Here is a 25,409-nt window from a genome sequence, read left to right as displayed (position 1 = left end):
ATCAGGGACACAAAATATTAGTGCTATTAACTTGAAACATTGACAGAATCAGAGCATATGAATTAATACACATTTTCTGAGGTAAAAGAAGTTTATAACTCTTAATTATTATCATTATTCATTAAGAGTAATTCACCACTTTTCCTCCAAAAGTCACTAGTTTTAGGAGGGATTAAGAGGGACAGAGTTAAAATTTAAGTCAAAATCAGGGACATCCCTGAAAATCAGGGACAGTTGAGAGATATGCCCAGAGTACGTTGCACGTGGATAACCTCTGATGCATTATGCTGAGCAACTAGCCTGGAGATGTGGATATCCTTAATGAATATGGACACACCTCCACCTTTGGTGTTCCGGTCCAGGCTAGGAGGCCGGAAAGTGTGGTATGAGTTATAGCCTGGTAATGCAGGGGTGCTCCCTGCAGCCTTGAACCAGGTCTCAGTCACTGCACAGATATCAATGTTCTCCATTTTAAGGAGTGCCTCAAGGGAGAGCATTTTGAGATTTAGACATAGCATTGAGTAGCATTACCCTCAGTTTTTGCTTGCTTGTTTCTGTTATGGTGGTGAATTTGTCATTTGAACCTTGCTTAAAAAAGGCACTATAGGGGCAGCAAGAGCCTTAGCCAGTGTCCAGAATCCCGGGGTGACAGGTGCAGGTCATCTCTGGCAAAGCATCGTGGTCTGTCAACCATGTCATCCCAGGCAGACAGATACTGGATCCCCTTAGAATGACACCAGAAGCTTAGCCAATTGTTGAAGCCAATCATTTTGTCCTTGTATTGCAGTATCATTTTGGGCAATGGCAGGATGCTACTCAGGGCTAGGGTCATACCTGCCTGGGCTACAAGATCAGAGAGCTCTTCAATATCTCTTTTCATGCAGTCCAGGGAGGTATGTCTCAGGTCATTCACACCAACATGGACAATGACAGGGTCATATTTGTACTTTTTTGGAGTGACCTGAGTGCATGGGTTATGTGGCGGATCCTGGCACGACAGGCAGCTGACAGTAACCTTCTCCTTGTTTAGCCTGGTGAGTGGGACATCAGTGTGCCTGACTATACAGTCACCTATGACTAGTGTGTTGGGTACGTTGTTTTGCCTTATGGGCTGTGGTTGAGTGGCACACTGAGTCTGTGGGCTGTGTGTCATTTGGGTTGTGTTGGGGGGTGGAGGTTGCTTGCGTTTCTGCTTTGGAGGTCTTTGTTGCTTGAGCAGATTATTATTGAGAGCCTCCGCAAATGTTTTTGTGTTTCTATGTGTGGATTTTGGTGGTCAGGTTTAGTGGTACCATGTGATGAGTGTGGTGTGGTGCAACTGTTTACCTTCTCCTCTTGCCTGTCAAGTTCAGTCTTGGTTGGAAAGAGCTTTACCTCCAGTTTAGCTAGATAAGTGCATCTCTCACAGATTGTGGTGTTGGGTGGTAGGAGGAGAGGGTTGTCTGTGTACATGAGGCAATTGCTACATTGCCCCAAGATGCCCACATTCATCAGATAGACAGGAGAACACTGGGAGCTGACCCTTGAACATGCCTGAATAAAAAACTACTTTCCTCTAGCCAAGTGAGAAAAGTGAGCATAGGAGCTGTTTTTCTCTAAGCAAGTGAGGAAAGTAAGTACAAGACCTCTTTTCCTTTAGGTAAAAAAGATCTGCTGCCTGACAACAACTATCTACTTGTTTCATGGGGGAAAACGTGATCAAAGTAAAAAATGAACAGCAAACAAGAAACAAGCTCAAGATAAATTACTTAAAGGATTACTGCACAGGTTATGGACCACATGATAGATTGGCATTCTGTTTAGTTTACGGGTAAAGCCTGCAAAGATGACTGCAAGTCTCCAACAAAGGTAATGAGTTTCTTAAAATACTGTAATCTTGTCCTTTATTACAAATACTGTCATATGCATTTCAATACTGAAAGCTTACACATTATCTAGTTATGTAAGTATTCTCTGCATGGCAACAACATAAAGGCTTTCAGTGTTGGTAATTCATTAACAGCATGCTTATTAAAGCTTACTTGCATCTCACAATCTCAAACAAGCCTACCTGATGGTTATGAAAGCATTGCTACTAAACACAGAGCAACAGGCACTTTCTGAATAATAAGCAGCATAAATCAACAGTATAAAAATATGACAGAAAACTAGAACATTCTGCAAAATCAAGCAAGAACAGATGGAAAGCTACTGTAGTAGCTGTGTCTACCTTTGATGGTGGGATACTCTGCACACTTACACTACATAACTGTTCCTTGCCTTGCTTGGACACATCCAGAGTCACTACATGGGGGAGTGGGGTGCAACAAGTATGTCACAATTTGAAATGTCTCTGGCCAACTGTAATGGCCCTGACACATTTGTCATACCTCTCAACCTCAGAGCAAGAAATATGGACAAACCCATGCATAGAAGTGGGACAAAGGCCCAAAAATAAGGACGATATTTAAATATTGCTCTTATAAACTTTCAAATAGAATAGTAGGTCTTGCATTAGTATGAGTTTTCTGAAGGGTATGAAATCTGAAACTCAAATGACTGCCATTATTTTCTGTCTTCACTCTTTAATGATTTGCCACTAATTTGCCAGAAAACCACAATTTTATGAAAAATGGACCAACAATGTGATGCAAAAATATACAATAGCCACACAATACAGCTGGGAACCTGTCAAAGAAAGGACACTTTTTTTAATATTAGTACTGTTAACTTGAGCAGATGACAAAATAAATGAATCTACATGCATTTCTGAAATAAAAGTAATCTATAACTCTGATTATTACAGTTATGTATTAATTGTAAACCCTCCATGTTTTCTTCCAAAATTGCCATTTTGGGGAGGGATTATTAGAGGAAGAGCAACATTTGGAGCCAAAACTGGGGACAGTTGAGAGGTTTGGATATGCCTAATTCTATAAAGCAATTTACATGCATGTACCTCTCAACCTGTTAACGCAGGAAATCTGGACAATTCTATAAAGCAATTTACATGCATGTACCTCTCAACCTGTTAACGCAGGAAATCTGGACAAGGCCAAATATATTGGGGGAACATACAAACAGTACTAAAAATTGCTCTTGTATAAACTTAGTTGATAGAATAACAGGTCTTGCTTTAGCATGCATTTTTCTGAAGGTTATGAAGTCTGAAACTCAATGTCCATCATTATTTACTGACTTAATTCCTAAATGATTTGCCAGAAAACCACAAATGTTATGAGGAACAAACCATAAATAAGAAGCAAAAATATATTCATTCTGTGAAAATCTGGACAGTTGAGAGGTATAGTTCAGCCGGGGCTGTCTCAGTTTGCCACCCTTCCCCCTCACAAAATCATGGTCGAATGGAGCCTCCCCCTGCAGCCATTCCAATGTCCCATTACTTGGCTTTTTCGCCCCATTTACCATAAACACTGTAATGTGCATACTGCTTTACTTCTACAATGATTTGGATTTCATTTGAAAGTTTTATTTTGCATTTTACAGCACAAACACTAAGACATCTGCTAAACAATGCAATTCAGTCTCACAATGAAAATAGACTTGGCATTAAAACTTCTCTGCCCTTGAAACTCACATTCATTGAACCACCATTGAAATCCACATTCAAAGAAAATACATTTGACTAGTATAAAGATTAACTTTGGGCTGTTTTCAAATGATAGGCCCCTTGCACACAATACATACATATGTCGTGTGATACACCTTCCTGATTGTATTAAATTATATTCCTTGTATAATAAAGCACAGTTGTTAGAAGGTGTTTTCAATTTATTGTTTTGAACATTTTCCCAGTAAAAAATTAAACAAAATGCATGCACCAATAATGACAAAACTGCCCAACTGAGAACATTTCCATCATAAAAGTCTACTCAAACTTCTACAATCCACCAGTATCAGTAAATATGCACAATCTCTGCAGAAATCATCTAAATAATTCCACATTAAAGAGATCTGTAACTTATGAAAAGGTTGCTGCTAGCAAACAACTTTATATTTCATTGTTTCATCTGCAAATAAAGTGCCTGTATCTTCACCAAAGAGGACATTCTCAGTACGGCAGCATCCACCCCCTGTGGGAGTAGAACCCACAGCCTTCTGCATCAAAAGCAAGTACACTACCTCTTGCGCTATTAACAATGCAAGCAGACTTGGCATAAGCAGCACTAAACTTCTCTTCCCCTGCAGCTCTCAGCTCCTTGTAAAATCTACTCAACACTCAACTGTAACTCTCAACTTCGCAGCACAAGAAATTTGGAAAAAGCCAAAATTCATTGGGGGGGGTGCAAAAACCAGGGACACATTTTAAACATTGCTTGTATAATCTTGGAAAGTTGCTAATATAAAATGCTGTGTTACCAACATACATTTCACTGAACCCAGGACCCTCTGCAAAACAGTCAAAGTAACATACCACTATGCCAAATCAGCTGTTTTATGAAAGAGAGGAAGACTGAAACTTAAATAGCTACCATTTAGTGAATTCAATTCTCACTATAGCTGTCAACCTCTTAGCACAAAACACCTGGACAAAGCCAGTAATGGGGAATACAGCCCTCAGACATATTCAATGAATTCAGTTCTTACCATAGTTCTCAACCTTAGCACAAAAAATCTGGATGAAGCCAATAACGGGGGAATACAGTCCCAAAAATAGGGACACATTTCAAATATTCATCTTATAAACTTAGAAAATTGCTAGAATAAAAGGTTTTGTGTTACTATGTACTTTCTGAAGAATATGAAGTCTGAAATTCAAATGCCTGGCAATTTTATTTAACATTTGTTAACCAGAATAGTCTGACTTGGAACAAAAGCCAATTTTCAGCAGAGGCCCAGGGAGAAATACTGTAGACACCATTTCATAAAAATATTTGACACCATCCCCCATTCAGCATTGTAGATAAACTCTCCCATTTAAATGTAAATCCTTAAGTAACTTGCAGGAAAATAAATTGGCTCACCAAATCGGAGAAATTAGGTGGGCAATTCTACCTCTGCCCAAAGAACTATTACTAGTGGTGTACCCCAGGATTTAGTCTTTGGAGCACTCATCTTTCACATTTACTTCTCAGAAGACAAAGCAAATTTTAAGGGTTTATGGGTGGCAGGTTTGAGTAAACTCAGTGCCACCATAAACTCTCCATAGGACACCAAGATTCTCCAAGATGGACTTTCCCAAACAACTAGTTTGTGTCAAAACCATGGAATAAAATTAAATGCCAAGAAATGTATAATAGTATTTTTCTGGCCAGCACAACTTCCATTGTAAGCATCACACTGACAACATACCCCTGAAAGTTGATTCTCTAGTCAGGGATCTGGGAACCTATATCAACAATAAAATGTCCTTTGATCACCAAATATCAACCATTGTAAAGAAGTCCTTTTCCATCACACATCTTAAATCTAACGGTATGGTGTCCAGGTCCAGTCATGCAATCATTCGCCTGTACTTGGATCTCATTAGGCTGATTGTACATTTGGCATTGTCCAAACACTTTCCACAAGTGGAATGCCCACAGTGCTTTCTCACTATATATATATATATATATATATATATATATATATATATATATTAAAAGACTAAATTGTAAAAACTATGCTGATTGTCTCAAAGCTTCATCCCTCTTCACATTATCATTCAGGCTACTAACAGTTGATCTCTGACTCACACATAGAAACCCAATAGATCCTATTCTGTTAGATCTATTGCACATTTGTAAGACCAGTAGTAGTGTAAACACCTGGTCAAAGGAGATCAATTTCTTTTGCAACATAAAAAGGACATGTTGACAGGATAGGTATGTATCACACAAAATACCACTTCTATGAAACCATCTTCCACTCCACATAAAATATTGGGCCTCCTTTACAGAAATAAGAAAATTTTAACCAGATCTACAAAAGCTACCATTGCCCAGACACACCTCCTGTCACCCCTACTCTACAGCTCCCCTATACTAACCAACCTACGCAAATCAGACCTTACTAAACTAGACTCATAAAAACGAAACAAAAACCTCCGGAAACCCGAACGAAACTGTTGACAAACTATGTAAAGTACCGAAGCAAAGATTGAGATGACCACACAGACTGATGATGTTTTAGCTTTTTTCCACTTTAATAACACGTGGACTTCTTCAGAAAAACCAGGACGCCTCCCTACGTCCTGGTTTTATTACCACTAGACAGGAAATGATGTTGAAATCGTAAACATATTGTTTTACATTCCAATATAAAAAAAAATGTTTCAATTTTAAAACAGTAAAACACTAAAATGACATTATTTTATATAACATGTAATTTTTGTTCTACATCAGTGATAGTTCCTTAAAAAAGCGGATACTTTACAATGCTTTTATGTTTGCGATTGACTATATACAATCCCATTAGACATTGTAATTTTAAAAAAGCTGGCCATATGTTATCAACTCATTCCAAAATGATTTGGAATTCCAACAATATTATTTGATTATGCATAAGTGTGACCTAATCTGACTACACAATTTACTGAATGGTGTTAGCGACTCATTATACTGTGTTACCTCATTACTCCATTGTTTTTGAGTCACTGTCTGAACAAACAAGTGATTGAGACAAGCCTAAGTCTATCCAATATGTCACCTTGGTTTAAGCCATGTTTAGTGTAAACTTGTCAACCCAGCTATGTCTGACCCGTCACAACTGACCACTAAACCGTCGGTGTGGCCACGTACATGTGCCCACATGCCATGCTCCTGGCATCATCCTCTATCCTAGACTCGTGACACAGGAGAGTAAGTCTCTCCATAACACCTTCCAGTTGTATTTATACATCTGACTACCCCCAAAAAAGGTTCAAATGTTGAGACTACCCATGATGAACAAATGTGTGTGATGTCCCTAACACTACCAATGATGGCCATACTTTGAAAAGAGGATTGAAAAGGAAGTCCGAGGACTCCGTAACGGAGTAGCTAGACCAATTTTGTCAAGTAACAGTATGAGACACATGGAAGAAGTTTCTATAGGTGTCACTACAAACAGAGACAAACATTTAGATTTTCATCTAGCATTTCCGCTCCCAATTTCTAATCAATTGGAAAATATTAGAGGTATTATAGAAAGAAATTGGGGTATAATTGTAGGAAACAGAGACCTTATGGCATGTGTAGGTATCAAACCACGTTTTACATACAAAAATGTCATCAATGTAAAGACTATGTTAGAAATAGACCACAATAAAAGAGTGGTATTGAATAGGGACATCAGTAAAAAGAAGGGAACCTTCGCTTGTCAGAATTGCAGACAGTGCAGGTTTATTACAAACACTTCTTTTGTGACAATCAAACATATAAAAAGGACGTTTTGGGCACAAAAGTTTTTTAACTGTAATAGTGATTACGTGGTTTACTTAGCCACTTGTTCAACTTGTGATAAGTACTACGTGGGGAAAACTAAAAGAATGCTCAAACGTAGGATTCTGAACACAATCTGGCCATTAAGAACAATGATAGGAATAATTCCTTGGCAAGACACTCACAGGAGTGTGTAGATTTCAAGAAGTTCGAATTTTTGTTCTAGATCACGTAGACAAATGTCTACTCAGGGGTGATCTGAACAATAAATTGGAGCAAAAAGAGTCACTATGGCAATTATGTCTAGGGGCTGATGAACCACCAGGTCTAAACGAAGGGATAAATATCAAATGTTTCCTAAATAATAGAAATTAACAACTTCCAATCCCATTTACAAAATGAGGTTAGGTATACAGCTTGGTTATCATGTTCATTTGGTGCGATTGTTCCTCCTTCAAAGTATGGCCATCATTGGTAGTGTTAGGGACATCACACACATTTGTTCATCATGGGTAGTCTCAACATTTGAACCTTTTTTGGGGGTAGTCAGATGTATAAATACAACTGGAAGGTGTTATGGAGAGACTTACTCTCCTGTGTCACGAGTCTAGGATAGAGGATGATGCCAGGAGCATGGCGTGTGGGCACATGTACGTGGCCACACCGACGGTTTAGTGGTCAGTTGTGACGGGTCAGACATAGCTGGGTTGACAAGTTTACACTAAACATGGCTTAAACCAAGGTGACATATTGGATAGACTTAGGCTTGTCTCAATCACTTGTTTGTTCAGACAGTGACTCAAAACAATGGAGTAATGAGGTAACACAGTATAATGAGTCGCTAACACCATTCAGTAAATTGTGTAGTCAGATTAGGTCACACTTATGCATAATCAAATAATATTGTTGGAATTCCAAATCATTTTGGAATGAGTTGGTAACATATGGCCAGCTTTTTTAAAATTACAATGTCTAATGGGATTGTATATAGTCAATCGCAAACATAAAAGCATTGTAAAGTATCCGCTTTTTTAAGGAACTATCACTGATGTAGAACAAAAATTACATGTTATATAAAATAATGTCATTTTAGTGTTTTACTGTTTTAAAATTGAAACATTTTTTTATATTGGAATGTAAAACAATATGTTTACGATTTCAACATCATTTCCTGTCTAGTGGTAATAAAACCAGGACGTAGGGAGGCGTCCTGGTTTTTCTGAAGAAGTCCACGTGTTATTAAAGTGGAAGAAAGCTAAAACATCATCAGTCTGTGTGGTCATCTCAATCTTTGCTTCAGTACTTTACATAGTTTGTAAACTAGACTCATGTTACAATAAAATAGCCAAATTTGCTACAAACTCCCCCTACAAAACACACCATTGCACAGCCCTTAGACAACTAACCTGGCTAGAACTTCCTCAGCTCCTCCAATACAAGCAACTAGCCTTCACCCATAAAATACTCCATGAACCAGATCAAACCCCAGCCCTTTAAGATCTCATACAACCATACACCACCACTAGAACACTCCATTCCAGTGACAAACTCCTAGTTAAATCCACCAAAGCTAACAACTCGGAGAATCCTTATTCTCTAACATCATTCCTAAAATATGGGATAAACTACCCACTTCCATCCCTTCCATCTGCACCATAGTACAATTTAAAAAACTTATATTTACTCACTTAGAAAAGTCCTGGCTTTGCTCTTGCTACCCACCTGACTAACTCTATATTCTCCACTTTTTATACACACCCTCTGATTTTCTTTAGATCTACACTTTACAGTACTATCCTAATATGCCTTCTTCCTTCACTATATATACTTACCCTGTTACCTCAAATAATTTCAAGTCTTCCTCAAAAATATCATACTGTGCTTTCTAATATATATGCTAGTCTAGTTGGATAATACCGTATACTCTTTGGTGTACACATTTTGTTAAAATGGCTAAGGTGTCATCGCTTTCGATTATTTATATTTTGCAATGTGTAGTTTCATTGTTGACCTGTACTCTATAATTTTCTTGTGGTATAGTGCTTGTTTTTCATATTTTTGGAGCTTTTCTCCCCGGGCCTCTGCTGAAAATGGACCTGTGTCCAGTCTGACTTTCCCGGTAAACAAATGTTAAATAAATAAAATAAGTAAAGTAAAGTACTTCTCTTATTCCATTCAAATGTAATTTGGACAACTGAATGGTAAACTGTACATTCATCCTTGGTTTAACACCTATGCTCTTCAAGGTAAGGAGCAACAAGCAAATGTCACAACATATCCTTCTACTGCCCACCTCTGGGCTATTCATACATAAAATATAAGGACTAAAAACTGTCATGGGATTGTAAGACTAGGCTTCTTAAAATCCTAAGATATCAACAGTTCGGTACATAATTATGAATCCATAAGAAAACAAACTGCATGTTGTCACTGCAAAATAATTGCTTACAGTTAGAGAAAGTAATAAAATCAGCTGAGTGATGAAGATCTGAGCTGGCATCAGTCTACTGATCAAAATCAAACTTCTCAATCCCTCACTTTCACTACTAGTGCAATTCAAAGAATTTATAATAAAAGCATCCACTAACTTAACTAACTTTACTGCTGTACTAAACGTAGTGAATAACTGATAAAAGACATTGTAACAAGCAGTTAAACACTAGTTTAATAAAATCTTGTGTGTTTGTATACACACACACATATATATATATATATATATATATATATATATACATATACATATACACACACACACACACACACAAATAAAAAAACTAAATAATTAATTATAATATGGTAGACTGAATTAAATATCATTAAATCAAACATAAAACAACTGACATGATATTTCTAACTAAATATTATTGAAAAATGCACCACAAAAAGAAAGCACATTCCTTTTGCGATCTTTATACTTAAACCTCCTCCATAACAATGGGATCCAAGTTCTCTGATTAGTGGTAGTGTCACAGAAAGTTTTTTTTTTTTAAGTTAGGGCGTAGGGTTAGGGTTCACATGCATTACTACGAAGGGCAGGGGGCTGCAATGAGGGAATACTGTGCAACTCAAAACAAATTGCTACAACCAGTGCAACTCAAAACAAATTGTTACAAGCAGTACTTACATTCAGAGGTACCAAATACCTTTGCTGGGACGTGCAGCACTCTTCTTATGATTGACACATTAGCGAAAAGTTTACTGCCATAGAAACCTCAGCAAATTGTCAGTTTCTGGAAGGCCAGAGACTTGCAGGTGTTGATTTCGCTGCAAACTGCAAGCTGAAAGGAATCATTGACATTAATGTGCAACTCTTATTATATGTCTTAACAACAGCTACTAGTTCCTTGATATTGCAGTGATATTTTCATTATTATTGTTATGTCATCAATCAAGACCTAAAGCATTTCAATTTATTATTGCAAAGGTATCGAACACTATGCAGTTTAGTACATTTCTCTGCCCTCCTCCCCTTATGGTAGATATGGTGCCTCTTTATGCAGCATTTGCAGAATTAGAGGAAATCCCCAATTCATTATCAATAGCAGTTCATATTGTAGTGTAACATATAATCAGTGCATATTAACATACATTTCTGAATACAAATTCCGCAAGACAAACTGAGTTATGAGTATGTTAATTGTAATAATAAAAAAAAAATTCTAATTGAACTGCAGTGTATAACACATACAGTAAATAAAATTGTACCTGCAAGTAATTCATATATACATGTGATATGGCAATACTATTAAACTGTTAAAACACCTATGACCCCGAATCAGTCTCACTGACCATGAAACAATAGCAGTGCACAATACAAAAAGTACAATCTTGATGAATATATGTTCAATGAAAATACATAAATACACAACAGCATGCAAGACATTTATGCACATATGGACTTTTCTGCACACAACTGCATATACTGCATGTATGTATGTATATATATATATATATATATATATATATATATATATATATATATATCCGAACACTCTGTTCTGAATGCATGGAACAAACAAGTGCACATAACATATATGCACACACACAGTATACATAACAACTGGGGACAGGGTAAGCGGAGAAATACCTTAGTCCTTTCAGTATTTGCCATGGGTTGACAGTGACAACTTGTCACTCAAACTGCCACCAACTCTGGATGATGGGGCTTCCATGATCAGGGGTGCGGCTGCCCCGTTATGTTACATTGCAGTGCTGGTACAAGAAAATGAATACCAGGTATAGGATTAGAACCCAGATTCTATTTTCTTCCAGCATCAAAGGTGAGTGTGTGAACTGCCGAGTCATTGACAGTGCACCACATGGCATGGCAAGGCAATGTACTGCATGGAAAATTTATTAAAATTCAAAAGTAGAACATGTCAGGAACAACTAAATTTCATGCTGGCAGGAGGGAAGTCATGCAGCAAAGTCATCATATTCATTATCTTTCAACACACACACACACACACACACACACACACACACACACACATGCAAAGCACCATGTGAGATAGGGGAAGAACTGCCAGAAATGTTTATAACCTGCATTCTAATTAGAAAATTAACAAATGGCAGAAAGAGCTCTTCACTAAAGACAAATTATATGACTGATCAACAACAAAAAACTGTGCAGTCCATTTTATTTGTCTGTCTACTGCACAGTTTCTGTATGAAATCTCAGTGCATGTTCTAAATATTACCACACATCAGATGAAGCAATTTGCTCAAAATTGCAGGGTCAATCATCCAACCAAGATTGTCACTTGGCATTGTCAGTACGCAGCTGTGGGAAAATAGTGACTTCTCCTGTTCAGCACACAATTATAGTAATGGAAAATCTGTCCTGATACAGCCCTACCTACTTCTTATATACACGCATACACACCCCTACCTACTTCTTACATCCACACGCCCCTACCTATTTCTTACACACACATGCACACATCTACCTCTCGCTTGTACATTCGTCCACAAACTCCATTCCGAACATCTTCTGGAATTCAAATTCCCCATGGGTGCGGAAGATGAAGATGTAAACCCATCAGTCGCACAAACGCAGAAGCATCTGTGTGACTGGACTCAACGAGCATTCTTAAAGAAGAATGCCCTTAAAAAAATTAAAAGAAGATTAATCTCCCAACCAGCCGATTCCAGGGGGGGGGTGCAAAGTGCAACCCTTGCACCTGCCTGCAGACACCCTTCCATAGAGAACAGCTGTAGTCATCCCTTTCCACTGGATTGGACATGCCTTTGATCCTGATAACTGTAGACCAATAAATCTTACCAGCCTTCTTTATAAAGTAATGAAGTACATTATTGTGTAAGTCATAAATAAAGATATTGGCAGTTTATAATCCATGGACACAAACCAGTCTGGGTTTCTAAAGGGAAGATCCCACCTACTAAACTTACACGACTTCTTTAAAAAAGACATTGTGACATTTGATGGGGGCTAACTTGACTTAGCAAAAGCTGTTGATATCATTCCACATGCTATTATTGACAAGCTAATCAAACTAAATGTAAACACCTATGTAACCCACTGGATAGTAAGCAGTTTCATTGACAGAACCTGGTCAATCTGGAATAGAAGCATGCTGTCCTCTAAAAAGCCCATTACTAGTCTGGTACTCATGGATCTGTGCTAGAGGCTCTTCTATTTGATATTTTCTTCTCTGAGGTCAAAGTTGATGTCACATGTCTGTGGCTCACTATATTTGCATATGATAGCAAACTTGGAGCTATTATCAACACTTTCAGCTCCTCCAAGAGGGCCTAACGTGTACAAACCTATGGTGCTAGGACTGCAGCTTAAATCAAAATGCTAAAACGTGCAGTATTGTGTCCTTCAGAAGATATAAGTACCCACGCATGTACCACATAAGTGACTCCCCCCCCCCAAAAGAAAATGTGCATAGTTGTTAGGGAAGTGGGCATCCTCCTAGACAGTGAACTTTCCTTTCATCACCATATATCTACTGCTGTCAGAAAGTTCTTCTGCATAACTCAGCTTACCATCACTGGTATATCTTCTAGGTCTACGAAGTTATTATCCCTCTCTGTTCCTTCCTCATTAGGTCCATAATTTAATGTAATACTCCCTCTGGTAGGTATCTATTCAAACATTTAACACAATACCCCACACGGGCATTGTTGACAAACTCGGGAGGTTAGGTACAAACCCTTTTGTCACCCAGTGGATAGCCAGCTGGCTTACAGATAAGACCCAGGAAGTTAGAACCGGGGAGTCCACCTCCACAAAGAGGACAGTCACAAGTGGAGTCCCTCAGGGATCAGTCTTGGGACCGTTTCTTTTTGGCATTTGCTTCTCTGAAGTCAAGGCCAATGTCAATGGCCTCTGGCTGACTAAATTTGCAGATGATTGCAAATTAGGAGCTGTCATTTAATCCTATGCTGACACAAATGTTCTCCAGAAATGGCTGACACAGACAAACAACTGGTGTCAGAGCCATGGACTAAAAGTAAATACCAAGAAATGCATAATAGTATCCTTTGGGAAGACATCCGTCCATGGTAGCTATCATATTGACAACACCTCCCTTATATCTGACCCAGTAGTTAGAGACTTAGGGATGTGCATAGATAGCCATCTAGCCTTTGACCATCATGTGTCTACAGTACTGAGAAAATCATTCTATGTTGCGCAACTTATAAACAAAGGTATGGCATCTAGGTCCAAAGAAGTCATTGTTCCACTGTATTTAGCATTCATCAGACCTATTATTGAGTACAATGACCCTTTGGAATGTACCTAACCAAGCATATCTAACTGGAAATTCCACAGAGTTTCCTCACTAAAAGAATACAGGGCATAAGTAACATGGCCTATGTAGACTGCATCAAGGCCCTATCCCTGCATTCTGTCTCCTACAGGCTATTGAGGGGTGATCTATGCCTGGCATACAGAGAATTGTCAGACTCCACTCTGATGGATCTCCTGCATATCCACAAAACAAACAGCATCAGTATTACACATTCTAAAGACTTAAACCTTGTCTGCGATATAAATAGGACCTGCTTGAGACACAGGTATGAATCCCAGAAACTACTTCATCTCTGGAACAGGCTTCCCATCCATGTAAAGCAGAGTTCTTTCCTAACCCAATTCAAGTGTAACTTGGACAATTGGATGGAAAACAGGAAATTCATCCCTGCTTTGGCACCTTTGTCTCTAATAGACTCAGACAGCCTGAAAATGGTTGGTCTCCCAGGATGCTGCTTGCAAATGTTTCATCTCCCAAACCCCTGCTTACACTTTTCAAGGGTACCAGAACTTGTCAGACATTTGGGAAGCATGGCTGGGCTTAAAATGCCTCTTGTGGTCTTTAGCCTAGTAAAAGCCCAAGGACTTATGACATCTTGAAAAATCCCATCTGTTGTTCATCAAGAGAATGAAGAGCATAATTATTATGATTAATCTCTCTTCTTCAACTCATATAAATGCTTAAGAGTGACCTCTGCCTTGCAGGCCTCAAGTGTCCAAGTCTTGTGTGACCTCCTGCACATTTGTAAATCCCGTTTACACTAAAAAGATCTAAATTTGTACAGTAACAGTCAGAACCTGCTGGTGGAATGAATATTTCTCTCAAATAATTCTGCTCTTGTAGAACAGACTATTGGTCCTTTAATGGTACATAAAATGCCTGGCTAGTGTCTGTGTAGTGCACTACTAATATTACAGATTTTACATCTGTGATGTACTTTGCATTCCTGCACTTTTTTCCTCTAACTGTGCCAGCACATTTGTGCAACTAAAGACCAATGTATTACAAAGAACTATGATTAGGTTTCTCTGATTGCAACTCACTAGTTATGCGTTCTCTAAATGGCATCACGTTTCACCTCGTTTAGTAGTAGTTTGAAGTTGGAGAGGTTAGAGGGAGATATAATTTCCAGAGGTACAGAATTCCATTTTTAGCAACAGAGTACGAGTACGGAGTACTTTGGCCAGAGGACTTGTGGGGTTTACATAAGCTGAGAACATGATCTTCATTAGACTGAAGTGGTCTGTTAGGGTGATAGGAACAGAGAATAGGTGTAAAAGCAGGGCATTCATCAGCTTTGTGAATAATGTTGTGTGTAGAGATAAGTTGAATATAAACTAATTGGAAAGGCAGTTTGAGCTAATTCAAAGACTTAAGGGCAATAAAGTGGTGACTCTGGTATTGTTTGCTGATGGCAAAGTTTGCAAATTTGTTATAGCATGCCTCCAATTGGTTAGGATGGGTACACTGTATAAGAAACATGGGAGATGGTAGTTAGTGGCAAGAGTGGTTTTGGTGGTGTTGCTAAAAAAATGTTATGCATGTAGAGCATTCCTGTATTTTGATGAGTCTTTATGTTATTTTGAACATGCAGGTCAAATTAAGGTTATCATCTACAACCTCTCTAACAAGTATTGCATGGGACACTACATTTTCAGTTTTGTTTAGAGAAAATATTTTGAAATTCACTTTATCAGGTATGTGTGATGTGAGGAAAAATAGCAGTAACTTTACATTTTTTTAATCCTGAGTAATAGCTGGGCATTGTGGGGCCATTTCTCAACTGGGGAAAATCTTCTTACGTGATATAGAGGAGGTGAGGCAAGTTATTAGATGCACATTTAAGGGTAGAGGCAGCATTTTGAATGAGAGGTTGGACTTATGGAAGTATAGAGGTCATTGATAAAGATGTTAAAGATGAGGGGACCAAGACTAGAGCCTTGGGGTATACCAATGGAGACAGGCAGGTATGGAGAGAGCGAATATTCTGTCATTTTACAGATTGGAGCCTGCCAGTTAAATAGCTATTGAACCACAGTAATGAAGAGGGGGCAGTCCACGTTAACAGTTTATGTAGGGGTTTAGGGTGAGAAACTGTATCAAAGCTTTTGAGAGGTCAAGGAATGAGGACAAACAAGTTTGCCCGAGTCCCTGTATTTGTTGATGGTGTATATGAATGATAGGATAATTGTACTGTGTATGTGTTGGGCAGAAGCCATGTTGGGTGGATGTAAATAGCCATTCTTGTAGAAGATAGCAGAGAAGTTGCTTATGAATACATCATTTAAGAATTTTTAAGACAGGTGATAATATTGCAAATATATATATATATATATATATATATATATATATATATATATATATATATATATACACACACACACACACACACAAACATACAGAGTGAGAGAGAGATCTATATATCATACCCCTGTGTTGCCCATTTCCTTTCTTGGATAAAGGGAGGCTTCTTTGTTCATCGGTGGCAGTGGGGAACTGAGAGCAGCCTATCTATCCCTGGAGGAGTGTTCCCAGCACAAGAATCTGATAGTCTATTGGCCGTTTTGGGCCAATTTCTAGCTCTTTCAAGTCCCCCTGTATAAAACCTGCTTTGACGCGTTTTTTGCGCTTGTTACTACTCAGCCATGCTCCTCGTGGTCCTGCAGAGTGATGCTAGCAGCAGAGAGGCTAAAAGAGCAACTGCTAACCTGATAAAAGTGTTTTTTTTTTCCTGCTACTACCTGGGCGACTGTCCAATCTAGCTAAACTGCAAGTATTTCTACTTCTTGAACTGTTTTAAACTGTTTAAAGTTGTTTTTGCACCTGCACTTTTAAAGTTTGTCCTGTTTGTTGCATTTACCTGTTGAGACTACACACTCAAGTGCGCTAGCCTATCTTACATATTTATTGCATTTTCCTGCTGTTTGTTGCAAAAAAAAAAAAAAAAAAAAAATTTTCCTTGTTTCCCATCTTTCCTGACCTAGAGTAGTCCAAATACAGGCTTTGCTGTATTCTGGACTTTTGGAAAGTTCCTGTGTTGCCCATTTTCTTTCTTGGATAAAGGGAGGCTTATTTGTTCACCAGTGGCAGTGGGGAGCTTAGAGCAGCCTATCTATCCCTGGAGGAGTGTTCCCAGCACAAGAATCTGGTAGTCTATTGGCCATTTTGGGCCAATTTCTAGCTCTTTCAAGTCCCCCTGTATAAAACCTGCTTTGGCATGGCTTTGCGCGATTTTGCACATAGCGCAGCATTGGGCAGCTCCGCTTAATTGGGTTTAAACCATTCTCGGCTCCACAAAGTGTGCCCTTCACTTTTTCCCTTAGAACTGATCTAGTTCTCATAATAAACACCCTATTCCTACTCTAAAGCCTGGCACTTGCTCACTAAAGCAATTATATAAGTCAGCACTAAAAAATTCAAAGCACTACACCCTCACAAACTCCCCTTGAGTACCTTGTTCCCCATTGGCCCTTTTTTTCAATTATAAAGGAATTCCCAATACTATTCTAGCATGTCCAAAGGTCAGTTGTCAATCTCCTCTCTGGTCCAGCTGGTGAATCTGGGAATCTTGAGGCAATGTTACAACTGCCTCATGTACACAGACAACCCTCTCCTCCTCCCAACAAATTCCAACACATGTGAGAGATGCAACCATATAGCCAAACTGGAGGCTAAGCTCTCTCAACTCAGTACTGGCATAACCAGTCAGGAGGAGAAGGAAACCACACTCTCTACAATTCCAGTCTCACATAGACCTACCTCGACAGCAAACCAAACACATAAACACACAAAAACATACTCGGAGGCTCTAAATAAAAATCTGCCTAAGCAGCAGAGACCTCCAAAGCAGACACCCAAGCAACCGCTACCCCAAAACAAAACACATGCAACACATAGCTTACAAAGCCAGTGTGCCGAACAGTCACAGCCCTTAAGGCTAAACAACACACCTGATACACTTGTAATAGGTGACTCTATCGTCAGGCACACTGACGTCCCGCTCACCAGGCTGAAAAAGGAGAAGGTCACGGTGAGCTGCCTGTCGGGCGCTAGGATCTGCCACATAACACAAACACTCAGGTCACTCCAAGGTAAGTAGAAATATGACTCAGTCATTGTCCATGCTGGTGTGAATGACCTGAGACGTACCTCCCTGGACTACATGAAAAGAGACATAGAGGAGCTCTCTGAGCATGTAGCCCAGGCCGGTATGACCCTGACCTTGAGTAGCATGTTACCCTCACCAAGAATGATGCCACAATATGAAGACAAGATGATCAATTTCAACAATTGGCTTAAGTATTGGTGTCATTCAAAGGGGATCCAATGCCTGTCAGCCTGGGATGACATGCTCGACAAGCCACGATGCTTCGCTAGGGACGGCTTGCACCTGTCACCCCTGGGCTTTCAGATATTGGCAAAGGCTCTTGCCACCCCCATAGTGTCTGTTTTAGGTAAGGCTCAAAAGACAAACCCACATCCATAGGTATCATAAGAGATAAGAAACTAAGAGTAATGCTACTCAACGCCAGAAGTCTAAACCTTAAGATGCACGCACTCGAAACTCTCCTTAGCATGGAGAACATTGAAATCTGTGCAGTAACATAAACCTGGTTCAAGGCTCCCGAGAGCACCCCAACACTACCAGGTTATACCTCATACCATGCTTTTCGGCCCCAAAACTAGGACCGAACCACAAAAGGAGGGGGAGTATCAATATTCGTCAAAGATATCCACACCTCTAGGTTGGTGGCACAGCACGAAGTATCAGAGACTATCCATGTGCAACTAACAGTGGGTAAAACTGCCTTCCAGTTTATAGCCTGCTACAGACCACCCTCCCAAACCCAGGAACCCCACTCCGCCTTCCTGAGAACAGTGGAAAATATGAAGGTCTCTCCAAACACCATTATATTGGGCGACTTCAACTACCCAAACATAGACTGGGAGCATTACTCTAGCTCCAACACCCTAGCCCAAAGGTTCCTAGAATTTATAAACTCAAATGCTATGGAACAACTTGTTCCCACTCCCACAAGAGGGGAAAACATACTGGACCTGATCATCACCAACATGGGGGCTCTATGCTCCAGACCAGAAGTGTATCCCTCACTGGTAAGATCAGACCATAAACTAATCTCACTGGATATTCACATCCCGGCCCCACCCCCTGTGCAGAAAACCACAGTGAAAAACTTCTCTAAAGCAAATTTCACACTCCTCAAAACCGAGGTGGAATCTTTCAAAGCCCCTGGGCCTGTGTAAAATACGGCCCAGACCGCAGAATCATTTATAAACGCATTCTATGAACACCTTCAGGAATGCATGGATCATGCAATCCCAAATAAAACCAAGACCCAATCCTCCAAAGGCGGGCATCCTGTCTGGTGGACCCTAGCCATAAACAAACTATACAATAGAAGGAGGAAGCTACTACATGATAGAGCAAAATCCCAAAAAGGGAAGGCATCTCTGATCAGTATTAGCAAAAAACTACGGGCACTCATAAAATCGTCTAAGGCCAGCTTCGAGAAAAAAATTGCACAGGACACTAAGGATAATCACAAGGCTTTCTTTAGTTATGTTAGGAACCTGGGTGGGAATTCCCAGATATGCTCAGAATTAGTCTAAAATGACAAAAAATACACCGAACCCACAGACATTTCCAACATCCTAGCTGACAGGTTCAGTGCAAACTTCTCCCTCCCTCCCCACCAAAAGGGCAAATATCTATCCCAGCAGAGTGCTGCCCCCTGACATCTCAGATGCTCAGGTAAGAGCTGCCCCCTCAGATGCTCAGGTAAGAGCCGCCCCCCTCCAAAGCAGAAAACACAGCATCAATGGGACGAGACGGTGTCCCGGGCTGCGTCCTACATGAACTCCAAGAAGAGCTAAATCCAAACATAAAACTTACTGTTCAATCTCAGCCTTACTACAGGATATGTAACCAAAGAGTGGCGTACAGCAACAGTGGTCCCCTTCCACAAAGGTGGTGCCTCAACGGATCCTGGAAACTATCGCCTCATAAGCCTGACTAGCTTGGTCTGCAAAGCTATGGAAAGGATCATCATGGACCTCATAAATAAAGATACTGGGGACCTACAGACACTGGATCCTACCCAGTTCGGCTTTGTTAAGGGCATATCCTGCCTCTTAAACCTGGTCAATTTCTTTGAAACAGTCACCAAGGCCATTGACGAGGGGAAGGTGGTCCACACAACCTACCTGGACCTCGCAAAAGCCTTCGATATAATACCCCACTCAGGCATTATAGATAAGCTCACCAGCTTAAATATAAACCCCTATGTCACTAGATGGGTTGCAAACTGGCTCAAGGACAGAACCCACATGGTTAGAATTGCTGGAGCCATGTCAGACTCCAAACCAGTTACAAGTGGCATCCCACAAGGCTCAGTCCTGGGACCTCTCTTGTTCGGTATATATTTCTCGGAGGTACAGGCCAACACGGAAGGACTGTGGCTGACCAAGTTCGCAGATGACTGCAAACTAGGCGCCATAATCGACTCTCCAGCCGACACAAGCATCCTACAAAAGGGCCTCATAGAAACAGGCAACTGGTGCCAGAGCCATGGTCTCAAGCTAAACGACCAAAAGTGTATAGTCATCCCCTTTGGCAAAAACAAAGTGCCCACAAATTACCATATAGGTGGTAATCCATTAAGTATGGAAGAAGTAATTAGGGACCTGGGGACCCAAGTTGATAGCAATCTCTCATTTGAAAATCACGTGGCCATTTTTTATATAGCCCACCTAATCATGAAGGGATTCACATCTAGATCAGGGGAGGTCATCGTGCCTCTTTACTCATCCCTCATCAGGCCCATAATTGAGTACAATGCCCCTTTTGGGATATACCTTACCAGACACCTGCAGCAACTGGAAAGACCCCAAGTGTACCTCACTAAAAGGATCAAAGGGCTCAAACAGATGCCATATGCTGCCTGGTTAAAGAAACTCCAGCTCTACTCAGTGGCATACCACCTGCTCAGAGGCGATCTGTGCCTGACGTATAAAGCCATGTCCAACCTGGAATTAATGGACATGCTGCACCTCAGAAAATCCAAATCCCATCGAGCTACGTGCTCGAGAGACTTGAACCTCAGCACTGAAATAAATAGGACATGCTGGTGGGACAGATTCATAACCCAGAGGCTCCCTTCACTCTGGAATAAAATCCCAGTCCAGGTTAGGCAGAGTCATTCACTCTCTACAAGAGGAATCTTGATGAGTGGATGGGAGATCGTAGGTTTACCCCGGGTATCACTTCTGTGTCACTGTTAGACAGAGGCACAGTATACTAACCTCGAAAAAGGGCATAGCAAAATTCATTTAAAATGGGTGGTGAAAGCCAAACACACTCTGGCTAGGCTTATAAATGCCCTAGGGCAAATAGTCTAGTATGAACCTATGAACCTATACCACTCAACCTTCTAGATTTTTGCAGAATGTCTATATTTTTGCATCTTGGTCTTTTCCTCATAAAATTTGTGTTTTTTGGTAAATCAGTTGGGTGTTCTGAGGATCAAAGTCACTACATAATGACATGCATTTGAGTTTCAGACTTCAATCCCCCCCATTCTAGCAACGTTCTACGTTTATAAGAGTAATATTTAAAATCCATCCCTATTTCTAAGCCTTTGTCCACACATTATATCAGACTCTGTCCAGATTTCTAGCACTACGAGGTTGAAAGGTATGACATAGATCTATTTTTTTGTCTCTCAATAGTAAATATAATAATGAAGAGCAGTTTTAAATGAATTTATTCAAGTTTTTAGCAGGGCTACAACACTGATCCCAGACTCATGCTTCTCAACTGTACAGATTTTCACAAAATGTCCTGATTTTTGCCTCATATTTTTGGTCTGTTCCTAATAAAAGTTGTGGTTTTCTGGCAAATCACTGAAGACTGAAGTTACTAAATTATGAGTCATTTGAGTTTCAGACTTTATATCCTCAGAAAATGCATAATAATGCAAAACATGTTATTCTAGCGACTTTCTAAATTTATAGGAGCAATATTTAAACTATGTCCCTATTTTTGGGCCTTTGGCCCCCCCCCCCCCCCTCATTCTTTCTGGCTTTGTCCAGATTTGCACTGAGAAGTTGAGAGGTATGACAGTGGACTAATTTCTGGCTCAGCCTGGAGATTAAAGAAAATATAACAAGTTAAACAAAACAGTGAGGCGTGATAATTTGCATTACAGTAACAAAGTATATAAAATGCTATAGAATTTACACGTAGGTATATACATTGTTAATAAAGGGAACACGGAAAAAAGGCACACAAAGTGCAGTGATGTGTATGTACTGGGCGGAAATATCCAGAGAGAGAAAGTTACACATATGCAATATGTACAGGCAGACGAGGAATGTAATAAATTAGAGTATAAAGTTGTTACTTACACCAGACAATAAAAATATATATGGGAGAGGTGGTGAGTGTAGTAGCAAGGTGTGTGCACTAGTCCCTCGGAAAGTCGGTTTGAATTAGAGAATACTTTTTAATATGCATTTTCCAAACAGGAATTACTCTAATGTTACTAATAATTCGACGTCTCATTATTTGGCCATAAGAACAGCTCAAGTATTATGAGATGAACAGTGTTGTAAGGAAAGATCATGGTTATCCCCGAAAATAAGGGTTACTTGAGCGGTATTCGTATATTGCCGTAATCCTCCACTCAGTGTACTCAAAAAATAGGCGTAAGACGTCAAGTGCCAACACAGGTGGAGGCAGGCATACACTAGGTAAGTCACAATGTACACAATTTCTGGTGACTATTATGCTTAACTAACCAAGAGGCGGCGGTAATTGAATAGTGAAAACCCCAAATTAAGGGGAGTGGATATACGTTTGATTGTTAAGAAGGTAAATGTGTTATTCATGAGAAGTGATATGTATGCATATTATTGTTTTATTGGCAGTGATCCTCCTCATACAAAGTTGTGGCTGGGTGTTTAATACACGTTTAGGCTATACATTATGATAGACATTACAGCTTATTGTCTTGGGTGGGGGTATATTCAGAGCAACGGCTTTTAAACAAGCTCGTAAAATGAAATTTCAGTTACATATTTGGAAAGCCTGTAACCCAAATGTTCTGTACAGTGCTTGGCTTTAAAGTTTGAGAACTAGTCAACTTGTCCTAAAACAGCACCTGACCTGGGATCTTTACGAGAGCTGAATAATAAAAGGTGCGTTTCTGAACCTTTGAATTGATGTAGTTTCCATTAAGAATCTGCGTACAGCTGCAACCCAAAGAAAGTTGCGTATTAATTTAACAAAAGGCCATAGCCGTAATAATTGGAATGTATGTTTAACGATAAGCTTGAAATAATGACAACAAAAGTGCCTCAATGTCGTGCGTAACATCAGCTAAAACTGACATACCTCTCAACTGTACAGGTTTTGGCAGAACGTCCAGATTTTTGCCTCATATTTTGGTGCGTTCCCCCTAAAAATCTGTCTCTTTCTGGCAAACAGCTGAGGAGTGAAGTCGTTAAATAATGACAAACATTAGTTTAAGACTCCACATCCTTCGGAAAATTCATGCTAATGCAAAACCTATTACTCTTATCAACTTTCTAAGTTTGTAAGCGCAATGTTTAACATCCGTCCCTATGTGTCCCCCCATCATATTAGATTTTGTCCAGAGTTTTTTCATCTAAAAGGTTTGCAGCTGACCTAAGCAGCAATATTTCTACTTCAGGTTTTGGGAACACGTGGACCTAGCAGGAGAGGGAGGGAGACAGACAGTCCTTGCCCAATAGAGACTGTTCGTGAAGACTAAGGGCGGATCCCAAGCGTTTAGATAGCATCATTAATCGTACCTCTGATTATATGTCTCTTCTGATACTGTGTCTCCCCTAATCGGTTTCTGCTGTTTGCGGGGCGGCTACGGCTGGTGTGCGCTTTCGTTATGTAGGAGGATCTATGCGATTTTTTTGTGGATGGAGCATTCGGTTCTGCCTTCGGGTTATTTGTGAGCTGGTAAGTAGAATTTATGCAGCACAAACCACCGCTTGAACTGGTAATCGCTAGCTGGAAATTAACAAGTGAATTTGTTTTAAAGGTTCTATAGACGTTTTTTTTCTGTCACGCAACATGAAAGTAGCCTGTCACAAACAAATGTTTCTTGTGCTTTTTCCTTCATCTCGGAAGTGTTCTTGGGTATGTAACTTAAAAACATCACAGAAGTCTGTTTGACATGTGATTCTTTTCATTTGTCTTAAGCCTGTATACAGTACAAATGCTTAAGAAATGTGCTGGGTGTAATTTATATGTTGAGTTAGCTCGGTTGCTCTATGCTCTGTAATGTTTCGTTTAAAAATGCTGGAATTTCTGGACGACACTTGCTTCCCAGTTCTAGTTTTGCTTGTTCCCTAATAGTACCATCCCGCACCAGCCTTCCAAACTGTACGTCAAGAGTTCTGTTAGTTTTTGCTGTAGATGGCCATATGAGCGAGCGATTAAATGATAAACCCAAATTATTATTTTAGCAAACTGCATCCATGACTAAAGAAATGGATATACTTTCATTAATGATGCTTACATTTTTTAATTTTTATTTTATGTTGACACATAGCTCTCAACCTTCCATCTCCAAAATGAGGAACACTAGCCCTCAAAATGTGGAACAAATGGGCAAAATGTGGAACACATACTAATGGCTTACTAACAACTTCTACTGGGAAGGCCATATGATGGTTAAAATATGTTGGTTTTACTTATAAAGAAGATCTTTTAATTAATTAATATGATTCTTTTCTATTTACCATGGGTTTCACTTAAAAAAATTCCTAACATTGAATGTGTGACACTGTCTTTCAATGTGGAACTTTGAGGAACTTCGAGGAACATGAACTTTTTAAGACCCCAAATGAGGTACGTTCCTCGTAATGAGGTACACTTGAGAGGTATGTGTTGACATTTTGTTAACCAGGTGTGTCTGACTGAGGAAGACCCCATTTTCAGCCGGGGCCCGAGTGGAAAAGCCCTGTACACAACACAAGCAGATGATAGCAGTAGTTACAAGGCATGTGTAATATGTATATCTTTTTAAATAGGATATTCTAACACTTAGATTTAGTACACGTTAAATAACTTGTCTAGGTTGTGGTGCAAACATGATTGTTATGTCTGTAGGAAGAAGACAAGAAGCTAGTAGTAGTTAAAGGTGGTTAGACGAAAGAAATTGCAGCAAGAGAAACAGTAAAGGGAGGTGCAGGTGAGTAAGCAGAGGAAGAAGTGGAATAGAGT

Source organism: Protopterus annectens, chromosome 14.part0 (assembly GCF_019279795.1).
Source record: "Protopterus annectens isolate FY-2018-M chromosome 14.part0, PAN1.0, whole genome shotgun sequence".
Lineage (NCBI taxonomy): Eukaryota > Metazoa > Chordata > Ceratodontiformes > Protopteridae > Protopterus > Protopterus annectens.
Note: the sequence above shows the minus strand (reverse complement) of the source record.